Raw genomic sequence first — 22876 nt, 5'->3', positions numbered from 1 at the left:
TTCTTTTTTTTTTTAAGATTTTTTTTGATGTGGACGATTTTTTAAAGTCTTTATTGCATTTTTTACAATGTTGCTTCTGGTTTATGTTTTGGTTTTTTGGCTGTGAGGCATGTGGGATCTTAGCTCCCCGACCAGGGATCGAACCCACACCCCCTGCACTAGAAGGCGAAGTCAACCACTGGACCGCCAGGGAAGTCCCCCCCTTTTTCTTTTTTAAAGATTTTTTTGATGTGGGCCATTTTTTAAAGTCTTTATTGAATTTGTTACAATATTGTTTGTCTCCCATCTTCTGTGAAGCTTGGCATTTCATCCACAATACAGACCTGAACATTCATCTGAAAAAATTAAGACACAGTTTGATGTAGTAGAACAGGGTTTCTCAACTTCCTCACTATTGACCTGGGACTGGATAATTCTTTTCTGTGAGAGGTCTGTTATGGGCATTGTAGGATGTTTAGTAGCATCCCTGGTCTCTACGCACTAGATCCTATCCCCAACCCACCCACAGCTGTGAGATTAAAAATGTCTCCAGACATTGCCAAATGTTTCCTGAGAGGCAAAATCGGCTCCCAGTTAAAAACCACCATGTTAGAAGGCATGAGGACAGAAAAGAAGGGTTTTCAACACTCACCAGGAAAGACAAAGCCAAGTTACCTGGTCCAGCTGGGTCCCTCTGCAGCCCTGGGGCCTGCCCGGTTGGAATTCTGGGCAGGAGAATTGGGTTACTGGACACTAGGTGCCAGAGACAGAGATTTTCCAGTCCTCTTTCAAAACCTTGCTCAGAGCTGGCCTCAGAGGGGCCAGGGTCTCCCCTCTAATTCAAGTTTCATGTAGTCATAAATCTTACCCCTTACTGAGCACCTACTGCATACAAGGCACCACTGGGTACTTATGTGTATACATTTTCTCACTTTATCACCACATCAACATTCCAATACAGATGTCAGCTTCACATCACAGAGGAGGAAAGTGAAGCTCTGAGAAATTAGTTGCCCCCAAATCACACTCAGTGAACGCTAAAGCTGGGATGCAAAACTGCCTGGCAGAGTCCAGAGTCCCCACCTTTTCTAATACGCTTTGCGGCCTCCCTGCATGTCCACTTGTTACCGAAAGTGGGGTCTGGTTGCTCTCCACTCAAAAGCCAATAAAGAGGCAAGGTTGCTATAAAGGAAAGTTTGCTTTATTTCGGATGCTGACAAACGGGGGGATGGGGGGCGGAGCAGATGCCTGTCCAAAGGCCGACTCCCCCCAGCTGACAATCAGGGGGCAAGAGCTTTCGTAGACAGAGCGAGGGGGCTCCATGCAGAAACAGCACAGTCAGCTCTGACAATCACCTTGATGTTGGTCATGCGGTGGTCTGACCAGCGTCATCTTGATTGTTTTAAATACAGTTAGTCCTCACTTCCAGGGTTGGTTTGTTCCCATTTCTCTGAGGCCAGTTCTCAGAATCATGGCAGCTTATGTCATGGCTACAGTCTGGCCATCATGTAGTTAACTTCTTCCACCTGGGCTTTCAGTATCTACAACAGCTCACAGGATAGGGCTCAGAATATTATCTACAGCCCTTGAGGAGGAACTAAAGGTCCTTGACTTTGCTTCGCGACTAAACTAGTATTATTTGGTCTCGTTTGACTGTTTTCCTTTGTTTCTGCACTTCCTCACTTGTCTGATTAAACTTATTCTTTGGCTAAACTTTTTCTCAGACAAAAGGCAGGCTGAGGACATGGGGGGCAAGGACCACAGGGTCCTGCTCTGTTTCACACTCCTGATGGCTTTCTGCAGCCAAGCTCCCGTGACTTACCATTTCTATTCCAGTTTCTCTTTTCTTTGAGACATTATTTTATATTTTGTCTCATTCTTCTTCCTGCGCTCTGGGTTTCCACTTTGAGAGTGTAATCGCTTCATCTCTACAGGTCTAACGGAACAAAGGAACTGAATAACAGTAACTATTTCTCACCCTTAGGTGAATGACTGTACTTAACTATTCTCTTGAATATTTGGTCATTTTAGAGATTGGTTTCATGACTTAATTCTGTCTGAATTTAAGTTTATCATTTTAAAGACCTCATAGTATGATGAAGGGGCCTATGTTTGAGACTCAGAAGACCTGGGTTTTCCTTTTGACCCTGCTACAAACTTGCTGTGTGACCTTGGGAAACTGATTCAGTGTTTCTGAATCTCAAATTGGGTGCCTAGATTTATTCATCTACAAGGACTCTTCTAGCAATTTGATAAAGGCACTAAATCTAAAATTAATTCCACGGCCATTTAAAAAGTCTGAAATATTTAGAATAGGTTTCAAATAGGTAGCAAGTACTGTTTCTCCGGGAGGTGGCCGGAGAGAGTCCCACCGTGCGGAATAAGAGCTCGCCGCTGACTTCAGCTCTGTTCCGTGAGGACAGAGAAGGCAGCAGGCCTGTGTCACCTGAGTCTCGAGAGAAAAGGTCATTAAAAATGCATGCCCAGGCTGCAGGAGGACACCTAGTGAATTAGTGATGGCCCTCAGATGTCTGCGTTGCATGGTGATGGTGAGACAGGAGGCGGGGCCCTGAGTGAGGCCCAGCGGAGGATGGGTGTAAACAGAGCGCCCAGCTCAGAAGCCCTCCAGCCTGGTTCTGGGTGTAGCCACGGCACAGAAGGCGCCACCTCCGAGTTTTAGGTGAACATGATTCATTTGGCAGGAGAAGCAGGGCAAGCACGGTGCCTCTCACACCACCAGAGCGAGCACTGGCCAAGCATCCAGGCTTCCGCCTCCCAGGCTGCTGGCTGCCCAGAAAACAGTGGCACTGTGGTCAAAAAAGAGAGTCCCAGAGCAGGAAAGGGGACCCTGCAGAGATGACAGAGTGGCCTGAACCCCTGCCAGGAGCCAGAGACCTTTCAGGCCAGGAGGGAGTTTGTACAGTGGATGCCCCCTTCCTCCCTTCCCCCTGCTCTCCCATCCTGAACTCAGCTGCTGAGCTCAGCTGCCGGCAAACTATTTTCTGTTGAGTCCTCAGAGGGAGTCGCCAATGGATCCCCACAGCTGAAGAATTAGAAACCCTCTGAGCTGGGGGAACCCACCCGAGCTTCGTAGTAAAGGTGGTCTGAGAGCTTGAGAAGAAAACCTCCAGGGAGTGGCCAGGGAAAGGAGCCCCTTTCTCTCTCTGCCCACGCCAGGTGCCATGTGCCAGGTACCAGGTGTACTACTGTTGGGGGGACGACCCAGAGGATGCTGGGGAAACACCCAGGGCCTCCCCTGGCCCCTCAAGTCCTGGGCAGATACAGAGGCCAAATAGGTAAGGACAGGCTTCTGCCCTGGTCCTGTGGACAGCAGTGGAGACGAGGACACAGCTCAGAGAAGGATTTAGCATAAGGGGAGGGAGAAGTTTGTCCTTGGGCTCCAGGCTGGGCAAGGTGTCTGGGAGACCCCGGTCACCGAGGTTGGGAAGTGGACACATCCAGCCAGAGGTAGACAGAAGACTTAGAGCTCAGGGCTCATGCATTTGGGGTCATCAGAGAGCAGGAAGGAGCCGACACTTGGAGGGTGGATGAGTACGCAGAGCAGAAATGCATAGACTGAGCAGAAAACACCATTTTAAAATGTCCTTTGTTGAGAGGCTGGGTTTCCTGGGCCAGGTCACTTTTGAGTTATTAGAAAGTGCAGTGGTGGGCTTCCCTGGTGGCGCAGTGGTTGAGAATCCGCCTGCTAATGCAGGGGACACAGGTTCGAGCCCTGGTCTGGGAGGATCCCACATGCCACGCAGCAACTGGGCCCGTGAGCCACAACTACTGAGCCTGCGCGTCTGGAGCCTGTGCTCTGCAACAAGAGAGGCCGCCATAGTGAGAGGCCCGCGCACCGCGATGAAGAGCGGCCCCCGCTCGCCGCAACTAGAGAAAGCCCTCGCACAGAAACGAAGACCCAACACAGCAAAAATAAATTAATTAATTAATAGAAAGTGCACTGGTGATGATCACCACACATAAACTTCACATAACTTTAAAGTCACAATTAAAAGAACAGTCACAAGACTTCTCAGTGGGGAAGACGCCAAGCTCCCAACACGGGGGACCTGGGTTCGATCCCTGTTTAGAGAACTAGATCCCATGTGCATGCCGCAACTAAGAGTCTGCATGCCACAACTAAAGATCCCTCATGCCACAACTAAGACCCGGTGCAGCCAAAATAAATAAAATTTAAAACAATAATAAAGGAACAGTCAGCAGTCCTCCTCGGCACCATCCCAGCTTTTACAGATAGTTGTGCTGAGAAAGCTTCCTCGGCAACTCCAGGCTGAATGCATGCCTCGTCCATCCACTGGAAACATGCCTCAGCGATCTCACCCAGAGAAGGCAGGACCTTCATCAGCTCGGTTTACCCTTGTACCCTAAGTGCTAGAACAGTCTCTAGCACATGGATGACACTCAGTAACTGTTTGATGAATGAATGAATGAATGAATGAATGATTTACTCAGCAGTCTTTCTAGTGAAGAGTAGACCCCCTTTAAAAAAATCATTTATATATCCAAAGCCCCTATACCAGTGCTTGACACACAGTAGGTGCTAAATAAATGTTTTTGAATAAAGTGTAAGTTTCCAGTGCCAACAGCAGGCAGTGTTTGCTCCCTGGCTGCCCTGGGAATCATTCACACAACACCTCCACACCACCACCCCCATCCCTCACCTAAAATTTAGATGAATTTCTGAGTTGTTCTCTAGACAAGCAATACAGTCACTTCTTCTCTAAAAATGTGTGTGCAAACCTTTTTTCTTTTTCTTTGTTGTTGTTGTTGTTGTTTTGTTTTGTTTTGGCTAAAAACAAGCCCAGCAAATGTCTAGCCTCCTCTAACAGCAGAAAAATAAACACAGGACATAGTAAGGACATGGCTTAGAGGAAGAGAAAATGGCTACCTGTTTTAGTTAATTTGAGGAGATGATTTTATAAGAAACTTTGTGTATTTGTCAGATTACAAATGAGAGCTTCCAGACCTCATGGTCTCTCTTTGATGATGCTGAACCTCCCGCATTAATCCCCTCAGGAGTAGGCTGGCAGGACAGCGCCTTAACCACCAAATCTGCATAATAGACGTAATTACTACCATCAGAGTGAGTGACAGAAACGCTGTCATTAACGATGTTGTGTAATCTTCCTTTTTTGTTTTGGCCTATGGTAAATTAAGATCATTTCCCTGTCCTCTGAAAGGATTCAGCTGTCCTGCTTCTCTTTCTCTCCCCTCCCCCTGCTGCTCCCCTCATCCCTCACTCTTTTGTCCTCCCTCCTATTCCCACACCCATTATCCATTGACTCACCTCCCCCTGTTTTCCTCTGGGATCTGACCAGAAGCCTCCCCCTTTCCCTTTTAATTTAGGTTGTGACATCTCTGGTGAAGTCGCTAACCTTTATTTAGGAGACTGGGAGCCATTACCCACCGCTGCAGAGCACCGCCCAGCCCTCTAGTCTTGGAATTTGGTCCAAAGGAAGCATCGCTTCCACGTGTGGGCTTCCAGTAGGAAAACTGTTTGGTGCACAGAATTCTTGGCGGTGTTTTTTGGATGCAGTGGGAACTAAAGTTTAAGTGGTCATGTTTGAAGCCACTCTGGTGATGGCAAAGCACGGGGCAGAGACCAACTTTTTGCTGCAGATTGATGCCAGTTCTGAAGAACAAGGAGTTCCAGGCAGGAGCTAGCAAGCTCCAGTGTTACTAAAAAACTAAAAGCAATAATAAAATTACCATTTGAATTAGTTTCCTAGGGCTGCGATGACTACAAATTGCCACAAACTGGATAATTTAAAACAATAGAAATTTATTTTCTCACAGTTCTGGAGGCTAGAAGTCCAAAATCAACGTACTCTCTTCCAAAGCTTTTGGGGAGGATACTTCCCTGCCTCCGCATAGCTTCTGGACCAGCCATCCTTCGTGTTGTCTTGTAGATGCATCACTCCAATCTCTGCCTCCATCTCCACGTGGCCTTCTTCTCAGTGTGTCTCTGTGTTCTCGCCTCTCCTTTAAGGACACAGTTCAGGTTCTTCCCTTGTGGCGCAGTGGTTAAGAATCTGCCTGCCAATGCAGATGACACGGATTCGAGCCCTGGTCCGGGAAGATCCCACATGCCGCGGAGCAACTAAGCCCATGCACCACAACTACTGAGCCTGCGCTCTGGAGCCCACGAGACACAACTACTGAGTCCATGCGCCACAACTACTGAAGCCCACGCACCTAGAGCCCGTGCTCCGCAACAAGAGGAGCCGCCGCAATGAGAAACCCGCGCACCGCAACGAAGAGCAGCCCTCGCTCACTGCGACTAAAAGAAAGCCCGCGTGCAGCAACGAGGACCCAACACAGACAAAAATAAACTAATTAATTTTTTTTAAAAAGGACACCGTTCACTGGGGTTAGGATCCACTTTAATCCAGTATGCTCTCATCTGAACTAATCGCACCTGCGAAGACTATTTCCAAATCTGAGATTCCAAGTGGACATGAATCTGGGGAGGACACTATTCAACCCAGTACATGATTTTAAAGACATAGGAAGATATATTTTTAAAACATTTCTGGATTTCTTCATATTCTCTTGCATATCTTTCAAATATCATCTAGGGGAGAAGGGAAGCAATGAAAGAATATAGTGTTTTAATTCGGGGTGTTTTTTAATCCCAAAGAGTTCTCACAAAGCTAATTTAAACTTAGGGGCCTGAAGAAAAGCAAATTTCACAACAATCCTCCTTAATGTTTATTTTTCAGATGAATATACACATCTCCTCTTTGGAAAAGGGCCTTTTCCTCTCTCGCGTCCCAAATTCAGGGGCTGCTTTAGGGTGCCGCCTTATCAGGAAAGAGAGGTACCTGTTGTAAGAACAGCAAAAATATCAACGTGAGGTGTGGAAGACACACCCCTTAGGACTTTCAAAGCCTCGTTTTAGAATTAAAACTTATTTGTATAAACATCGTGTGAGCTTTTCTTAAATTTTCAAATAGAATTCAGGAACTAGAACTAAGGTGGCCTTCCTACTACTTAAATTTCCAGTTCCTATGTCCACACAATTACAGTGAAAGAAACAAAGTCAATAACCAAGATACTTCAAGACCAAAAAATCTGATTTAAAAGCAAATATAAAAATAACCTAAACCAATTTTGTTAAAGCATTGGTTCTCAACCAGGAGCAATTTTGCCCCCCAGGGGACATTCGGTAATATCTGGAGACGTTTTTTGGTTGTCATGCCTGGAGGGGGGTTCGACTGGTCTCTAGAGACCAGGGACGCCGCTACACATCCTACAATGCCCAGGAAGGCCCTTCACCGCAAAGCACGGTCCAGCCCCAAACGTCAACAGTACCAAGATCGAGAAGCCTTGGTGTAGCCCCAAGAAAATCTTTCCGAAACCTTATTTGATCATGTTTTGTTCCTGCTCAAATGGCTGAACATTATCTTTGAGAATTCAACCTCCTTGACCTTTAAGACCTTCTGGAACTTACCCCAGCTTCCCTTTCCAGCCTTCCCTCACTACTCCCAATAGGAACCCTTCTTTCCTACTACCTTGAGCCTGCACTTACACTGCTCAAGCCCTTCATAGCTCATCCTATTTTGAAAATGTTTCCCCCTCGCTCAGACTCAAACCTCATCTGTCATTCAAGGACCAGCTCATGACCCCCGCTTTCCAGAAACTCTCTGGGACCAGCCCTCTCCTCTCCGTCTCATCTTTCGTCCCTCTGCCCTCACTCAGTACACTCCAGCCACACTGGTCTCCTTGCTGGTCCACTCAAACCCCAAGCTCTTTTTCCCCCTCTCTTCACCTGGCTGGTTGTACGACTGGCTTCTTATTCTTTAGGTTTTAGCTTAAATGTCGTCACCTCAGAATGGCCCTCGCTGAGCTTCCTATTCACTGCCCAATTTTTCTGTCATCACTCTGTTTGGTTCCTTCATGATATTTATCACTACGTAGTATCCTGCCTATTCACAGCCTTGCTTACTTCTTTCCTGTCTTTTTTTTTTTTCACACTAAGATGTGCACTTTGAGGGCAGGAACCTGGACTAGCTTCTCAGCAATATGTCCCAGCCCTTTCACAATGAGTCTGACTCATGCTACGTGTTCAGTAAATATTTGTTGACTTAATGGATGAACTCATGGGCCGGTGTTTTGTTATTGAACTCTTGAGAATCTCTCTCATTCTCAAGAGCAGAGTTGCCCCACCCCCATAGTACAGCATGACGCTTTGGGGAAGCTTCTAGTAATTGTGCACTGGATGAATAAGTGCCTGCCACAAATTTATTACCTATAGAGCTTACATCCCAGTAGTTCTAGATGTAGCCTCCACAATGGACCTGCTTTATGGTTAATTCTAAGTGGCTGCTGGAGGATGCAGGAAGCAGTATTCTGACTGCTTAGGCAAATTACGTGATAGCCACTACGTTCTCATGAACATTTCAAAATTGCTCCAGTTCTGTTCTAAGCACTAACACGCCTTGCTTATTATCACTGGGCTTCATACTCTTTCTAGGAATAAATTTCCATTGATTTGTTTATCAAAATCCAAGCGGTTCCTTGCTCTGCAAAGACCTGGCAGAGAACCTCTCAATCCCCATTTGATTCTCCTCCCCTGGGGCAGTTGCAAAGGAGAACGAACATTGCACTTACAAGGCATTTTGCCACATTTCCTCCAGTCACCTATGGCAGAGATGCTAACTATCTCCTGATACTGTTTTTCCTCATGTCTGTAGAATGTTAGTTGGGATGTTGCCACCCTGGTTAAAGCCCACATGTGTCAGACTCCTTTGCACTGAGGTTTAGCCATGAGACAAAGCCCTGGCCAACGGGATGTGAATGGAAGGTATGTGTGAGCTTGAAAGGTGAGTGCCTTCCCCTTCTCTCTCTTTTCTTGCTTAAATATGGATTAGGTAGTGTCCACCATGCAGATGAGGGCGGTATTCCAAAGATGGCAGAACAAGAAAATGGAAGGCAATTGGGTCAATGACTCCACCACTGCCACGCCGGCCATTCATGCTTAGGCTCAGAAGTTTCCATGAGAGAGAACACTTTCTATCTTGTTTAATTGACTGTTATTTGGGGCCTTGCTCCAAAAGATGACCTGATAGCCTCAACCTTTCCTGCCTTCCCCACTAAGAAAGTCAGCAATACCGTCCCCATTTTGCCAAACCGAGGTAAAGAGGCGGTGCGCCCACGCCATTCAATAAAATCGGCAGAAATGCTAGATTTGAGCCGGTACCTCCTGGGACATGTTTTTCTCTGCCACTCAAGCTCCTCACTGCTGCCTATCCCTGGCCTTGTCTTAGCTCGTTCCAACCTTGATGTCGCCCGTGGGCACCAATCAGGTGGTGCCACACAATCTAAATAAAGGATATTTTGAGAGACCCTGAGCAGGCTTATCTCCAGTCAGCAGTGCTTTTTACATTCCCAGAGGGAACTCACCCCATTCCTTTTTCTCAGCTTTCCCGGAGGTTTCATTTACTGCACAAAGACAGAGCACAGTTCCTTCGACTTAAGGATGCCTCCAGAACTTGTGATCTAAGCCTGCCACTGTGGATTGTTTTCAGGTTATCAGAGAGCCCTGAAACATGAATACTCTTTGCCAATATCAAAGTGCTTTCCAATGGTCTCCACTGACCTTCCCCCTTTCACCATTTGTTGAAAATAGATGATCCTAGTGTCCTAAAGTGTTCTCAACGGAAGTAGCCAAGAAAGAAGGTAAGTGAATCAATTTGTTCACGCAACATATGTGTATAGAGCACCTGCTCAGCTGCCATCCTAGACACTGAGGATCCATCAGAGAGCTCCCATTTTAGTAGATGAGGAAGGAAAACAGGAGGAACCGAGAAGGAGAGAGAGGAAAAGGGGAGCTAGGACAAGGAGAAGGAAAAGTAGGTTCATATTGTGATGAAAGTGCTATTAAGAAAATACAATGGGGGGGGCTTCCCTGGTGGCGCAGTGGTTGAGAGTCCGCCTGCCAGTGCAAGGGACACGGGTTCGTGCCCCGGTCCGGGAAGATCCCACATACTGCGGAGCGGCTGGGTCCGTGAGCCATGGCCGCTGAGCCTGTGCGTCCGGAGCCGGTGCTCTGCAACGGGAGAGGCCACAACAGTGAGAAGCCCGCGTACCGCAAAAAAAAAAAAAAAAAAAAAAGAAAAAAAAGAAAATACAATGGGGAGTGGGTCAGGCAGGCCTCTCCCAGAGGAGACTGATTGAGCTGAGGCTTGAATGACACCAAGCCAGTCGTGGGGATAATGATGTGGGGAGGAATTCTGGAAGAGGGAAGAGCAGATGCCAATGCCTGGGGGTGGGAACATGCCAAGTTTGTTGAGGGGCAGACAGAAGACCTTTCTTGACTACAGTGACATGAGTGAGGAGGAGAACATGACGTGGGTTTAGCTCAGGGTCCTTCCAGCTCTCAAAGTCCACACGTGGGGTGGGAAAGTGGGCCTGGAGGTCAGGAAAGGAGGAAATGGGAGGCCCACCCTTAATCAATGTCCTTCCCGTGGAGAGAGGAGCTGAAGAAATCTCTGAACGTCTATTTCAATTGTACCCAGTCCCTCACTATCTCAACGTCCTTTAGAGAAGACTCTGCCTGTGTTTACACTTGGACGTGTGGTAACTATGCTGATGATGAAGGGATTGACAATTGAAAGCTTTGCTAAAGCTTGGTGTTAAATGTATCTGCTTCCAACTTCTCCAAAATATGTACCTTCCAGCACAAGCAGAAAGTAAAACTTCCTCTTCTAAGACTAAATACTTAATGGAAAAACCCACCATGAAAGTAAGATCTAAAGCCTAAAAGAAGAAGATTCTTGCCTTGAAATCCTGTTTCTCTGCATTTATGACACACTGTGGACCGGATAGCCACACCTCAGCCTTGAGGGACCCAAAACAAAGGTTCTGATCAGGTCTCTGGGATGAATGAGATGGGTTCACGTGACTTGCTTTATGCCTTTGGGCCTCAGTTTTATCTTTGAAATGAATATAAATACCTCGAGACTAATGTCAGCTAATTGGTAAGTAGACTCTAGAATCTACCTTTCTCATTTTCGTAAACCATGATGACTTCTGCCTCCCTCTGTAGCATACCTCCCATAATTTCCCAGAAATGACTGCTCACAGGGCTATGGTCACTCCCTCATTGTCTGGGCAGTCAATGGCCATACCATGATAGACAAGATGACCATGGTCCCTGCCTTCAAGAACCTAAGTCTAGTGGGGAACACAGATACTGAGCAAGTAATTTCTGGAGTAAGGGCCATGCAGGGGAAATTCAGGTCCCTTTGGAAACAGCCACCTACAATGATTAGGCCTAAGGCTTGGACAACTCAAATCTCCTTGAGGGTCTCATCCATCTTGAGAAATTTTTTCTAGCCTTTGAAGACTGTTTTGCTTTGTGATGCACTGAAGAAAATATAGGACCAGCTGGTTTTGCTTTCTATCACCTGCCTGAGGTACACCACCCCATCTTCCTCTATATACACTTTTGAACAGGGTAACAGAGAGTGATGTGGGGTAGTGGAAAGACGCAGCATCTGGCCTCAAATGATCTGGGCGCAAATCCCAGCTTCGCCTCTGAGACGTCCCCACACACTCTGAGGATAATGACTCCTACCCACCCCGCCCCCCAAGGATTATTCCGTGTGACCATTTACATGAAAATGCTTTGCACACTATGCAGCATTATTCCCAGGTCAGCTGCTGTTTCACAAGTCTTAGCATATTCTGGACTTCGGCTTTCCTGACACTAATATACAGATTCCTGCTATTCTTTTGTGACACCCTTCATTACATGCCCCTCCTTCCATCTTTTGTTTGTGTTCATTTCAAATTAAAGCTCTAACAGCCTTCCCTCACCACCACGTTGGTTCTTTTAGCTGCCTCTTCCTTTTTTTCCTCGTGATATTTTGGAACTGGTGTCATTTAAAGCTTCATAACCTCCCTGGGTCCTTTCAGAGTCACCCTCAAATCCAAATCTCAGACATCACTCTATTTCGCTTACCAACTTGGAAAATCAGAAACCTTTTAGTCCAGATCAAAATGATCGTTCTCAGCCTGATACCAAGTGTAGCCTCAGGTTTTCCATGAAATCTCTCCCATTTGGTGGTGGCCCTGGAGGAACTGTATGGAAGCATAGGGGTCAAAATTCTCTTGAGGGGGTTTCCCTGGTGGCACAGTGGTTGAGAGTCTGACTGCCGATGCAGGGGACACGGGTTCGTGCCCCCGTCCGGGAAGATCCCACATGCCGCAGAGCGGCTGGGCCCGTGAGCCATGGCCGCTGAGCCTGCTTGTCCGGAGCCTGTGCTCCGTGATGGGAGAGGCCACAACAGTGAGAGGCCCGCATACCGCAAAACAAACAAAAAAAAATCCCTGAGGGTCTAATATGGTGGTTCAGAGAACTTAGCAGCTGTTTATCTAGGGACTCCTCCTCATACCCCAGAGTTTTCTTAGGGCTCCCAGACTCACCCCACAACTGGCCTCATCAAACCGAAGAGCTGGGTCTCTGTTCGCTGGTCACCACCACAGCCTCCCAGGCGGTTCTTGGCAGGATGGGGGCAAGCTGGCCTGGGAGCATGTCGTTCCTCCCAGGACCCGCCAGAGGCAGCTCAGGCACGAGCTTCCCTTCCTCGTCCAGACAAGCCAGCACTGACCCTGGTGGCAACCCACCAGCAGCGTCACTGTCCTCTCTGTTCCTAACCATCACCAAGGACTATGCATTCAGTCACTTGGAGTCAGAACAAGAGGGTCCTAATCTTCCACTCAGGAAGTTCCAGCGGTTGCCAGGTGACATCACAGACGAGGATTGGGGAGAACTCCTGAGGCAGGCAAACAAGGAGACTGTGGATTGATCCAGTGTCTAAGTACAAACACGTGAAAACTCAAGCACACAGAAAGGAAATTAACATCACTTTTTGCCCCACTTCAGTGGAAAAGGAAGCTGGGTAATTGCAGTTCAGATGCAGCTTCTTTATTGCAAGTGTCTTGCTGCCAATGACAATAAACAGGGAAGCAGGTAGGAGGGATGACAAGTCCCTGGGCTGTTGCCATGAGGGGAGGAGCCAGCGGTGGTGGCAGCAAGGACGCTGCTACGGCAGCAGCCCTTTCCCAGCTGTGGGCACCTTGGCCGGGGTCCTCAGCCCAAAGTCCACAGCTTGCTTCCCTGACTGAGGCCGTGTGGTTTCTGGAAACACAAAGAAACACACACAAAGGGCAGCCCATTAAAAAGGATGAGGCTCTTGGAGCAAAGAAGCAAAGCATGATGGGGCTGTGGCTACTCCCCAGCTCCCGGACCTCTGCTTTACCAGGTGACAGTAGCTTTCTTCCGAGTGACTTATGAGGAATCCCGGGAGTGTGCATGTGTTTTCAAACAAAGACGCCAGAGCTCTTTGCATACTGTGCAGGACTCAGTCTTTCTTCTTTCTTTTTTTTTTTTTTAAAGCCTGCTTAATTCAATCTACCCATCTTCCATAGTCATCACCAAATGTCACCGAATCTCTCGTGTCAGATGGAAATAACTACTGTTTGCTTTAAACACAGGTTCATTTATATGCTGGAATATGACACATCTTAGAAACGGCAAATCAAGAGGCATTCTGAAAAATAAGCACTAGCCGAAAAAAAAAAAAGTAACTTTATATTGTTCAAAACACTCAACTGGGAAATACCATCATTTTCACATGCTGCAATCAGAGCCATGAAGTGAACTTCATCTTTGTAATTCTGAATACTTTTTAAAAAAATGTGTGCCCCCATGGGTTCTGGCAAGCCTGAGGGTATTATTGTTGCTTTGGTGATGATTTCAGAACTGTTTAAGGGTATCTTAGAGTCTTTTAAGAAAGTTTTCCTTTTTTCTTCCCCCTCCCGCCTTTTTTCTTTTCTTTTTTTTGGTTTTATGGAAATATTGACCCATGAGGATTTACTTAAATCCTCCTTGGTTATAGGCCTCCAAAGACAAAGCCATATCCATGGCAACCACAGGCCGCCCAGCAGAAGAGAGAACACATCAGACCCAGAGCATAATAGCTCTGTTTACTGATGACTAAGATCTTGAAAGCACTACTGTACATTCCGACTCCCGGCTCAGGGCAGGACTCCAGGCTGTCCTCACCCTTCAGACTCAGCAATCTATAATCAGAGCCACAGAAAGGGAGAGAAGCCCTTTTCGCAGCCCTTGGGTGTTCCTCCTCCCTAGAAGGGAGGAATGTGCCACTTCTCTCAAGGCCCGGAATGTTCCTGTAGGAAAGGAAATCGCGAGCCAACAGGAGAAGGAGGCGGGGCCAGGGCCAGTCACGTGGGGTGGGGTGCAGATGCACCCGCTGGAACTTCATGGCCCTTGCGGGGTAGGGGACCTGCCTAGCTGCAGGCCCTCTAAGGCCAGCCTCATGCCGAGGCCACCTCACCTCCGGAGGCAGAGGCACAAGCAGCAGTAGCAGGCCCTACTGGGGCCCGGATTCCCAGGTCACAGCCAAGTGTTCTGTGATTTACCCTTTAACCCCGCTTCTTGCACCAGCAGGGCTAATTCCATCAGTCTTTTCCAGGCGCCAACACACATCTGGTAAACACACAGAGCCAAGTAAAGGATCGTGCACACCAAGCACCTCCCCTGCTTTCTGACACACGGACACCAAACAGGAGCTCACACAGCTCCCATCCCGCGGCTGAATCAGTCAAGTCTCTGGCTTACTAAGAACCCTCCGGCAGCTAGCCATGCCTTCCTTCCAGAAAGTGAGTTCATCAGAGAAACCGCCAAAGGGAAAAGAACTCCAGCCCCGAATGCATTAATTTCAACCCCAGTCACACCGGAGCCCTCCCTGGGAAGATTTCAGGTGCCCGGACCTGGGAGGGGGAGGGGCAGTGGAAGGGGAGAAGCGTCGCAGGGCCCAGCGATCCAATCCTCTTCCTGTGCTCCCCCCTGCAGGGTCTCCCAGTAAAGGAGACAGGCCATCCATCCCCACGCACTTAAATTGCAGAAAACTTCTTCCGAGGAGAGAAAGACAGGAGGAACCTGGCGCTTCCTTCATAGCAGCCTGGGGGTTTTATCTGTTTTCTATGCCTGACTTCTACATACATGTTTATTTGAATGTTTTAAAAGTTCCAGATGTTAAAACAATTTGAAAGTCACAGCTCTAGAGACGAGAAAAGGGGATGGAGAGCAGTAGGATGAGAGAGGGTAGGGGAAGGGTTTTGTAGTGCTTATTGAACACCTTTATGTTAGTTTCTTTGGTCATTCTTTCATTGACCTTATCACATAGGCATTTGCATTTGCTATTGGTTTTTAGATGAAGAACTGGGATTTGAAGAAAATACAGAATTCCCCCCCCCCCCCCCCCCCCCCCCGCCCCACGTCACACGTTGGCAGTAAAATCGATTCCAAGTCTATGTCAAGTTGAAGCTTTGCCCCAGGGCTGTTTGATTCACCCCCAACTTTATTCCTCTATAAAACTAGTAGCTGTTTACATATGATTACAGATAACAAAATAAAGAAAGCTTACGCTGTCAGCCAAGTTTTGACAAGAAATTCGAAATATTTGTGTCCTCGCAGGCCCCAAACTGAAGCAATCACTGTGACCAAACCTTCGGTGCCAGATTTATTCTAAAAGCTTCTGCTGAAAAGGGGGACTCTGTTTCTTGTCACCAGTGCCCCTGGTGCTTTTTGTTTTAGATCCCAGTACTTTGGAGATGTTCAGACTGCTCCATTTTTACCATCAAAGAAGAGAGAACCTCATAGAATTGCTAGGAAATGGAGCCAGCTCTCTATATACAGGGAATCGTGCACGGTGTCCTTGCCAGAAAGGGAGCATGAGCTCGGGCTATGAGGCAAAGTGGGAAGGATTTGGGAAGGACTCCATTCAGAGCTGTGCGCTGGGCAACCGCTAACTGCATGGAATCAGTTTTTGTGCTCAAAAAGGCTCATGGAAGCAGCCAAGGTTCTTTGACCAGACCTGCTGGCTTTTTAAAATTTGGGGCCAAAAAAACTGGGGGGGCCAGTCGGGAATCTCGCCAGAAAAGGTTGGCTCTAGCTTCAGCGTCCAGGGCAAACAGAACCAGTGAAGGAATATTGCCCCATGTGCACTGCATCTGATCACTGAGATCATTTTATTCACCAGTGGCTTGTGGCCTAAGCAGAAGTTGGAGAATGAATGCATGATACCACCTTAAAAAAGAATCTTACATTGGCTGCACACTTCATCCCTCAGAACATCTCCAGAAATTGTTGACCTTGTTTGACCTAACTCAGCCCTGGGCAGACCAAGCAAGCAGTTGGTGGTGAAGGAAAGGACAGAGGACCTCGGGTGTCTACACTGGAATTCAACAGCAATGCCAGGGGCGCATATCTACACCTAGTCATCTAAAATTAAACAACCCAACCAAAACAAAGCAAAACAAAAAAACCCCCGCACAACCAACTTTAGCCTTGCCTCTCTCCCCCATCACACCGCCTCCCAAAATAGTCACAGAAATACAACTGCTGCTTCCTCTGTCCAGTAGCGGTGGGGGAACAGGGGAACCCTAGATTGTCTCTTCTAGTCTCTCTGTATCCCCTGTACCCCCTACTCCCAAGCCAGTTACCCTCCACTCACCAGCATCTAACTTCACCTTTACGTCGTGTTCCTAGTGATGGTGGCAAAAGTTATTATAATGAAGCTACAGTGCTTAGGCTCCTAATGTTTCTCATTCTCACTTAATTTCTTTTAACTTTCTATTTTGAAATAATTGTACACTCACAAAAAGCTGCAAAACATTTAAATTTTAATGGTCATTTATCCGAGAGCTGTAGTCACACTTGCTATGTCCCCCTTCCTACAGGTCTCTGCCCTTTGGGGAACTCAACCTGAGGACAAGAGTCATTGGAGAGCTTCCCCGGTGGTGCAGTGGTTAAGAATCTGCCTGCCAATGCAGGGGACACGGGTTCGAGCCCTGGTCCGGGAAGATCCCACATGCCACGGAGCAAATAAGCCCGTGTGCCACAACTACTGAAGCCGGCGCACCTAGAGCCTGTGCTCCGCAACAAGAGAAGCCACTGCGATGAGAAGTCTGTGCACCGCAACGAAGAGGAACCTCTGCTCGCCGCAACTGGAGAAAGCCCGCGCGCAGCAACGAAGCCCCAACGCAGCCAAAAATAAAAATAAATAAAATAAATTTATTAAAAAAAAAAGTCATTGGAGACTGGAGATTTATGAAGTCTTGCGGGGGGTCTAACTTTCTTGGAAGCAGAATGACTTCTTCAGAAGATCATGTTTAAAAGATAGAGAGTTCTCTCTAAATATCCAAGTTACTATGCTTTTATTATTGCTGAGCCTAATAGAAATGAATTCTATTTTCTCTTTTTACTATTTTATTTGTCATATCTGACACAGGCCTCTTCCCAGCTTGTTAAAGTACCTGTTGTTTCTGCTAACCCTCAAATAAGAATTCAAATTATTGTGATTCTTGCTATAGAATCTCACTGTGAGAAATCTATCAGGGATTTCCACACCCAGCAGATCAAAACTCCAACTAAAAAAAATTTTTTTTAAAGCCACTCTGATTTTCATTTGCAAAACAGCAATAAGGAAAGGAAGCACTCTGACAAGAGGGAAGTTACCACATGGAGAAGACTAATGGGACCTAGGTTGTGTGCTTAAAAAGTCTTTAAATGCTAGAGAAGAGCTTTCAGTGAACGGTTCGCAGACAGTTTTGGTTCACTAAAAGAAATGTCACTTACGGCTAAAATGGCATTTCCTGTGCAAGACCCAGGGCATCCAGATTTTGTTTTCCGATGAGAAGATGGACCAGCCACATCACCCTGGATGAGGGCATGAATGGGAGGTTAGTGGGCCTGGAGCCTTGTCCCTTCAGTGTCAACCCTGCCCACTGTAGGGGTCAGCCCAGAGCCCATGTCTACAGGGTGAGAGCACCACGTAGAGGCTCACAAGAGGTTGGATGGCTCTGAAATGCCCTTGTGCTGGGGGTAGCTGAGAGCACACTATAGGGCATCTAACAGCACTCAACCTAAACTCCCAAACTACATGGATTGACTTGGGGGCGGGGGGGGAAGTTCCTGACTATACTCATGTCAAAAATAATTTGGAAACTTGAAATAAGTACAAGGAAAAAGATTAAATGTAACTGCACCACCCAGAAATAGCCACTGTTAACTTTTTGGTATATTTCCTTCCTGTTTTTAGGTATGTGTGTATTGTCTTCTATACAAAGTTGGACTCAAACTATACATAGAGTTTGGGATTCTGCTTTTTTCTGTGTCATTAGATAATCTTGGCTCTAAATAATCGACTCTACAATATTCCGCCATATGGATGTACCATTTGTTCATTCATTCTCCTATTACAGGACCTTTTTATCATTTCAAGTATTTTTTAACGATAGATGACGCTGTAAGGATAAAAGCATCCTTGTTCATCAATCTATATCTTTGCTCTTCTCTGATTCTTCCCTTGTTGTAGATTTCTGAAAGTATAATAATTAGATAAAAGGAAGAAACATGCTTACGGTTCTTGATGTGTATTACATGCGAAACCGTTTTCCATGAAATTCGTACCAACCCAGATTTCCAGTGTGTCCCACAATCACACACAAAACATATACAAGAAACAATGTGCCGACATTAAAGTGCTCAATTTATAAAATAAAATAATTAGTAGCTCAGGGTCTTCGACTGATTCTTCACATAATGTAACAAGATCAGCAGGGACTAGAAATTTTGCGGGCTTTATTAACCAAGACTTATTAATAATAATAATTTTAAAAAGACTAACAAGCACCCCAGGGCCCCTGAAAGCTTATATAGTATCTTTGCTCAAATTGGAAAAAGTCACGCCTTTCTCAAGACCCTTTACAAGATGGCAGATAATTTTCTGCCATCTGCCAGAAAATTATCAAAATCTACGATGACAGCAATGGAACTGGAGGCCCTCGGAGCTGCGCAGTGCACATCCGGTGCTCTTGAGATGTGTCACTGCAGGGCTAGAGGTATATGTACAAAAGCGTGTGTCTGTCACTACAGGCTCAATACGCGACAGAATCTCTCACATCTTCCCAGGCACACACTCTCTCTCGACCACACCACTGATTGCAAGCGCCAGGCACCGTTCAGTTAGAAACCCTCTTATCTGCCTGAAAATGACAATTGCCCCAGAGACGTGTGCTTTCACAGGTATTCCAGCCTGGATTGCCTGCGCTCTTCATTTGCTCCATTTAGATGTCCCGGCAGTGCCTCAGAGTTGTCAGAGGAGACAAATCTCATTCTCTCTGCCCCACTTCTCTGTCTCTCTGGGGATGCTTATCATCTTGGGGTTGTCAACAAATCATCCCTTCCCTTCACACCCCACTGCTGAGCTGTTGCCAAATTCTGATTATTCCTCCTTTACTTCCCTTAGTGCAGCACTCTCTCTGCCTCCCTTGAATCCGTTAACCCCGATCAGGACATTAACGAGCACAGGTTATGGAAAATTACTCCAGCTTCTGATAACTGGCAGGTTCACTGCTCCCGCAGACTCAGTGAACATATTCGATGCTTACAAAATGTCCTGTCTTCCTCTGTACCCTCCCCCTCCCTCCCCAATCTCCTGTATTAGAGCTTAGAATGGAAAACAGCACTCAACACAGGTACCCAGAGGCAAGAAATAGATGATGGGGTTCTCTGCCTTTGGCAAATAGACTTGCTAGGTTTATACACAAGGGAGTCAGGGTCAAAGGCGATGCAATCGGACTGCTGCAGGTGTTGGATCTACAGAGCTAAAACTCACCAAGGGTGGGGCATGAGGTTCCCTGATAATAACAAGGTGAACTCCCCAGGTCCACTGTCAGACGCTGCAAGATCCAGACAAAATCCTGATGGGCCTCCATTTTCTGCACGCGATTCGGCAATTTTGCTTTTGAGCTCCCTGTGGAAATCCTAATGCAGGTGACACGCCTCAGATTCACTGTGGTTCTGATGAGACAGAGATCCTAGCATCAAACACTCCTCTAGGGTCTGCTGTTTCCATTTTAAGATGAGAGCATGCCGTGGGACGGCCAGCCAAAGATACGTAGGCCTCAGAGAAAACTGCTAATCCCCATCGCCCCTCCTCGCCCCTCTTTTTTTAAACTTCCCCTTAGGAAGTCTGGAGAAAAGGTGGGAGAGAAGTCAGAGCCGTCATAAGCTGCGGCCCTGAACACTTTCCTATGTTTTGTCAGTTTGCGGCCATAACCAATCCTGTCTCCTTCATTTCCATTGAGAAGAAAACTGGAAAAAAAAAAAAAGGTTCATAGTAAAGAATTTGGCCTTGGCCAAAGAGAGGGCTGGCATTTGCCCTTGGCTTCTGGGAAGTAATCTATCAAAGACACTCCTACCTGAAAGGAGTGTCTTTGTTTAGGGCGGGGTCTGGTCCTACCTGATAGCTTTAGGGTATCCAGAAAGACCAACTATGTGACTTAGGATGGGAGCTTTGGGTCACGTGTTATCAGGCAGCCTAGAGGATGAGCTCAGCCACGTGGGTGATCAAGCAAGCAATCATGCCTACATAATGAAGCCCCAATAAAAACTCAGGTGAGCATCCCTAGTTGGCAATACTCCATGCCTATTGTCACACCTCAGTACAGGATGGGGGTGGGATAACGCATCCTGACTCCATGGGGAGAGAGGAGAGGATGACAGAAAGCTGTCCCAGACTCTGCCTGGTGTGTCTCTCCCTTCGGCTGATTTCAGCCTGTATCCTTTCCCCATAATAAACCGTAACTGTGAGCACTACAGCTTTCACTGAGTTTTGTGGGTCCTTCCAGCACATCATCAAACATGGGGGTGGTTTTGGCAATGCCCCAAACTTGAGGACGGTGTCCAAAGTGAGGGCAGTCTTGAGGGCTGTGCCTCCAAACTTTGCAGTTTGGCTAACTCTAGGCAAATAGGCTGAAAACAGAGTGTAATGTGATCTAGGTTGGTCCACAAGGAAACTTTTTTATGACAAAGTTGCCAAATTCTGAAAATGAGGTTATGGAAGCCATTTCAAAGACCTGTTCAACATTCTCATCTTCCCATAAAAGTGTGGTTCACGCTGACCACAAACAGAGAAACTGGCCAGAAGATACTCAAAGCCCCTCGAATCCAGGGAGTCTCATCCTGGCGGTGGAACCCTCTCTATGCTTAAACCTCCAGAGCTTTCCCATAACATTTAGAATGAAGTCCAGACTTCTTACCTTATTCATGTGTTTTTGTGTATGTGGAAGATTCCCCAACTAAAATGTAAATCTAGATGGGTGCTGGCCCATAATCGGTGCCTATAAATGTTTGCTGAATGAGTAGCTCAAATAAAAGGAATATAAAAATACTTATTTTGGGCTTCCCTGGTGGCGCAGTGGTTGAGAGTCCACCTGCCGATGCAAGGGACGCGGGTTCTGTGCCCCGGTCCGGGAAGATCCCATATGCCGCGGAGCGGCTGGGCCCGTGAGCCATGGCCGCTGAGCCTGTGCGTCCGGAGCCTGTGCTCTGCAACGGGAGAGGCCACAACAGTGAGAGGCCCGCGTACTGCAAAAAAAAAGCTTATTTTGCCAGCAAGATTTTATCTCTGGCTTAATTTTTTTCTTTTTTTTTTAATTGAGATAATTCATATACCATAAAATCCAGGCTTTTACATTCGGGGGTCTTAGTATACTCACAAAGTTATGCAAACATCACCACTATTTAATTTCTCTGGCTTAATTTTAATGCCTGTTCCTCCTTCCTCCCCACCATGCGGTTCTAATGAGGGCTGCCAATCACAATACCCCACGTGCATTGACCCTCAAGAGGGTACAGGGCCCAGGCAAGGCCACCTTCCTCCCCAGCACTTTCCAACAAAAACTAAGAAAAGAAAGACCTTCCCTCTTAGTTGAAGGAGCTGTGAGAAATAAGTATGGAGCCGGTTGTGCTCAGATCCCTGCCATGTGGAAACAGCTGGTCCATAATAGATGAGAATAAATCTGACACCCGGAGAGACAGAGAGACGGACACTGGTTCTGGTTGTCCCTGAGGCCAGCCACATCACTCCACTTTCCACAATTTGGTTATATAAGCCAATCATTCTCCCTCCGGCCTGAACTAGTTCCAGTGGCTTTCTGTAACTTGGAACCTAAGATGTTCCTTGAGACAATACAGTCCTTGTCCGGCTCACACATTCCCTCAGCACAGGTTTATTAAGTATTTACTTCATGCAGGGCACTGGCCTTGGAGCATGCGCTCTAGCGGGGGGCCATCGCAAGTGTGGTAAATGCAGTGAGAAAGAAACACGCAGACCAAAGCATCTCCCCCACTGTCAGAGAAGCAGGAGAGACTTCTGGAGGAAACGACGTCTAAGTTAAGACCTGAAGTTAGAGAGGAATTAGTATCAGAAGAGAGGTATACAAGATGCTAAGGGGAATCAGAAGATATTCCCATCAGGAGTCTCCCAGCAGGAGAGGTAACAGGAGTCTCCCAGCAGGAGAGGTAAGGGATGCTCTGTGAAGGACTGGACATTTGAATTAAGCCTTAAAGGATGGATAAGATGCAGATACTTAGAGAAAGGACACAGGAGCATTTCAGTAGAGGAAAAATTGAGCAAAGGCCAGATACAGGGCAAAGTGAGAAATTAACTGAAACCTGGGGTGCACAGAGGGAAGCGGTAGAATCAGGTTGTAAAGGTAAGTTGGGAGCACATGGCAGGCCAAAGCCCTGAAGGTGCAGGGGAGCGGCACGCTCAGCTCCACGCTGTGACAGGCAGTAGGATGTGAGATAGAAAAGATGGGTGAGATGGGGGTCAGAGAAACCAGTTTGGTATCTACTGCAATAGTCCAGGGAACAGATGATCTGCCCGGCACAGTGGCAGGGGAAATAGATAAGAACGTACCTCGCATCACTGAAGAGGTAGAAATGATCAGATTTAACACTGTCATTAGAAGTAGAGGAAGAGGAACTAGACGT

At 47.0% G+C, this 22876-nt stretch overlaps 2 long non-coding RNA genes across 2 annotated transcripts; one reads left to right on the top strand and one right to left on the bottom strand.

Moving 5' to 3' along the window:
* Window positions 1-5762: 5762 nt before the first annotated feature.
* LOC141277041 (uncharacterized) lies at window positions 5763-21525 on the bottom strand. The gene is made up of 2 exons (XR_012327680.1): window positions 19713-21525; window positions 5763-6036 (listed from the first exon to the last, which is right to left on the bottom strand). It is a non-coding gene; the product is annotated as an uncharacterized lncRNA (long non-coding RNA).
* LOC141276967 (uncharacterized) lies at window positions 14565-17122 on the top strand. Its single transcript, XR_012327455.1, has 2 exons — window positions 14565-14691; window positions 16774-17122. It is a non-coding gene; the product is annotated as an uncharacterized lncRNA (long non-coding RNA).
* Window positions 21526-22876: the final 1351 nt, after the last annotated feature.

The sequence above is a fragment of the Tursiops truncatus genome, chromosome 18 (assembly GCF_011762595.2).
Source record: "Tursiops truncatus isolate mTurTru1 chromosome 18, mTurTru1.mat.Y, whole genome shotgun sequence".
Classification (NCBI taxonomy): domain Eukaryota; kingdom Metazoa; phylum Chordata; class Mammalia; order Artiodactyla; family Delphinidae; genus Tursiops; species Tursiops truncatus.
The sequence above is the reverse complement of the archived record's forward strand: the minus strand, read 5'-3'. Positions and strand labels throughout refer to the sequence as shown.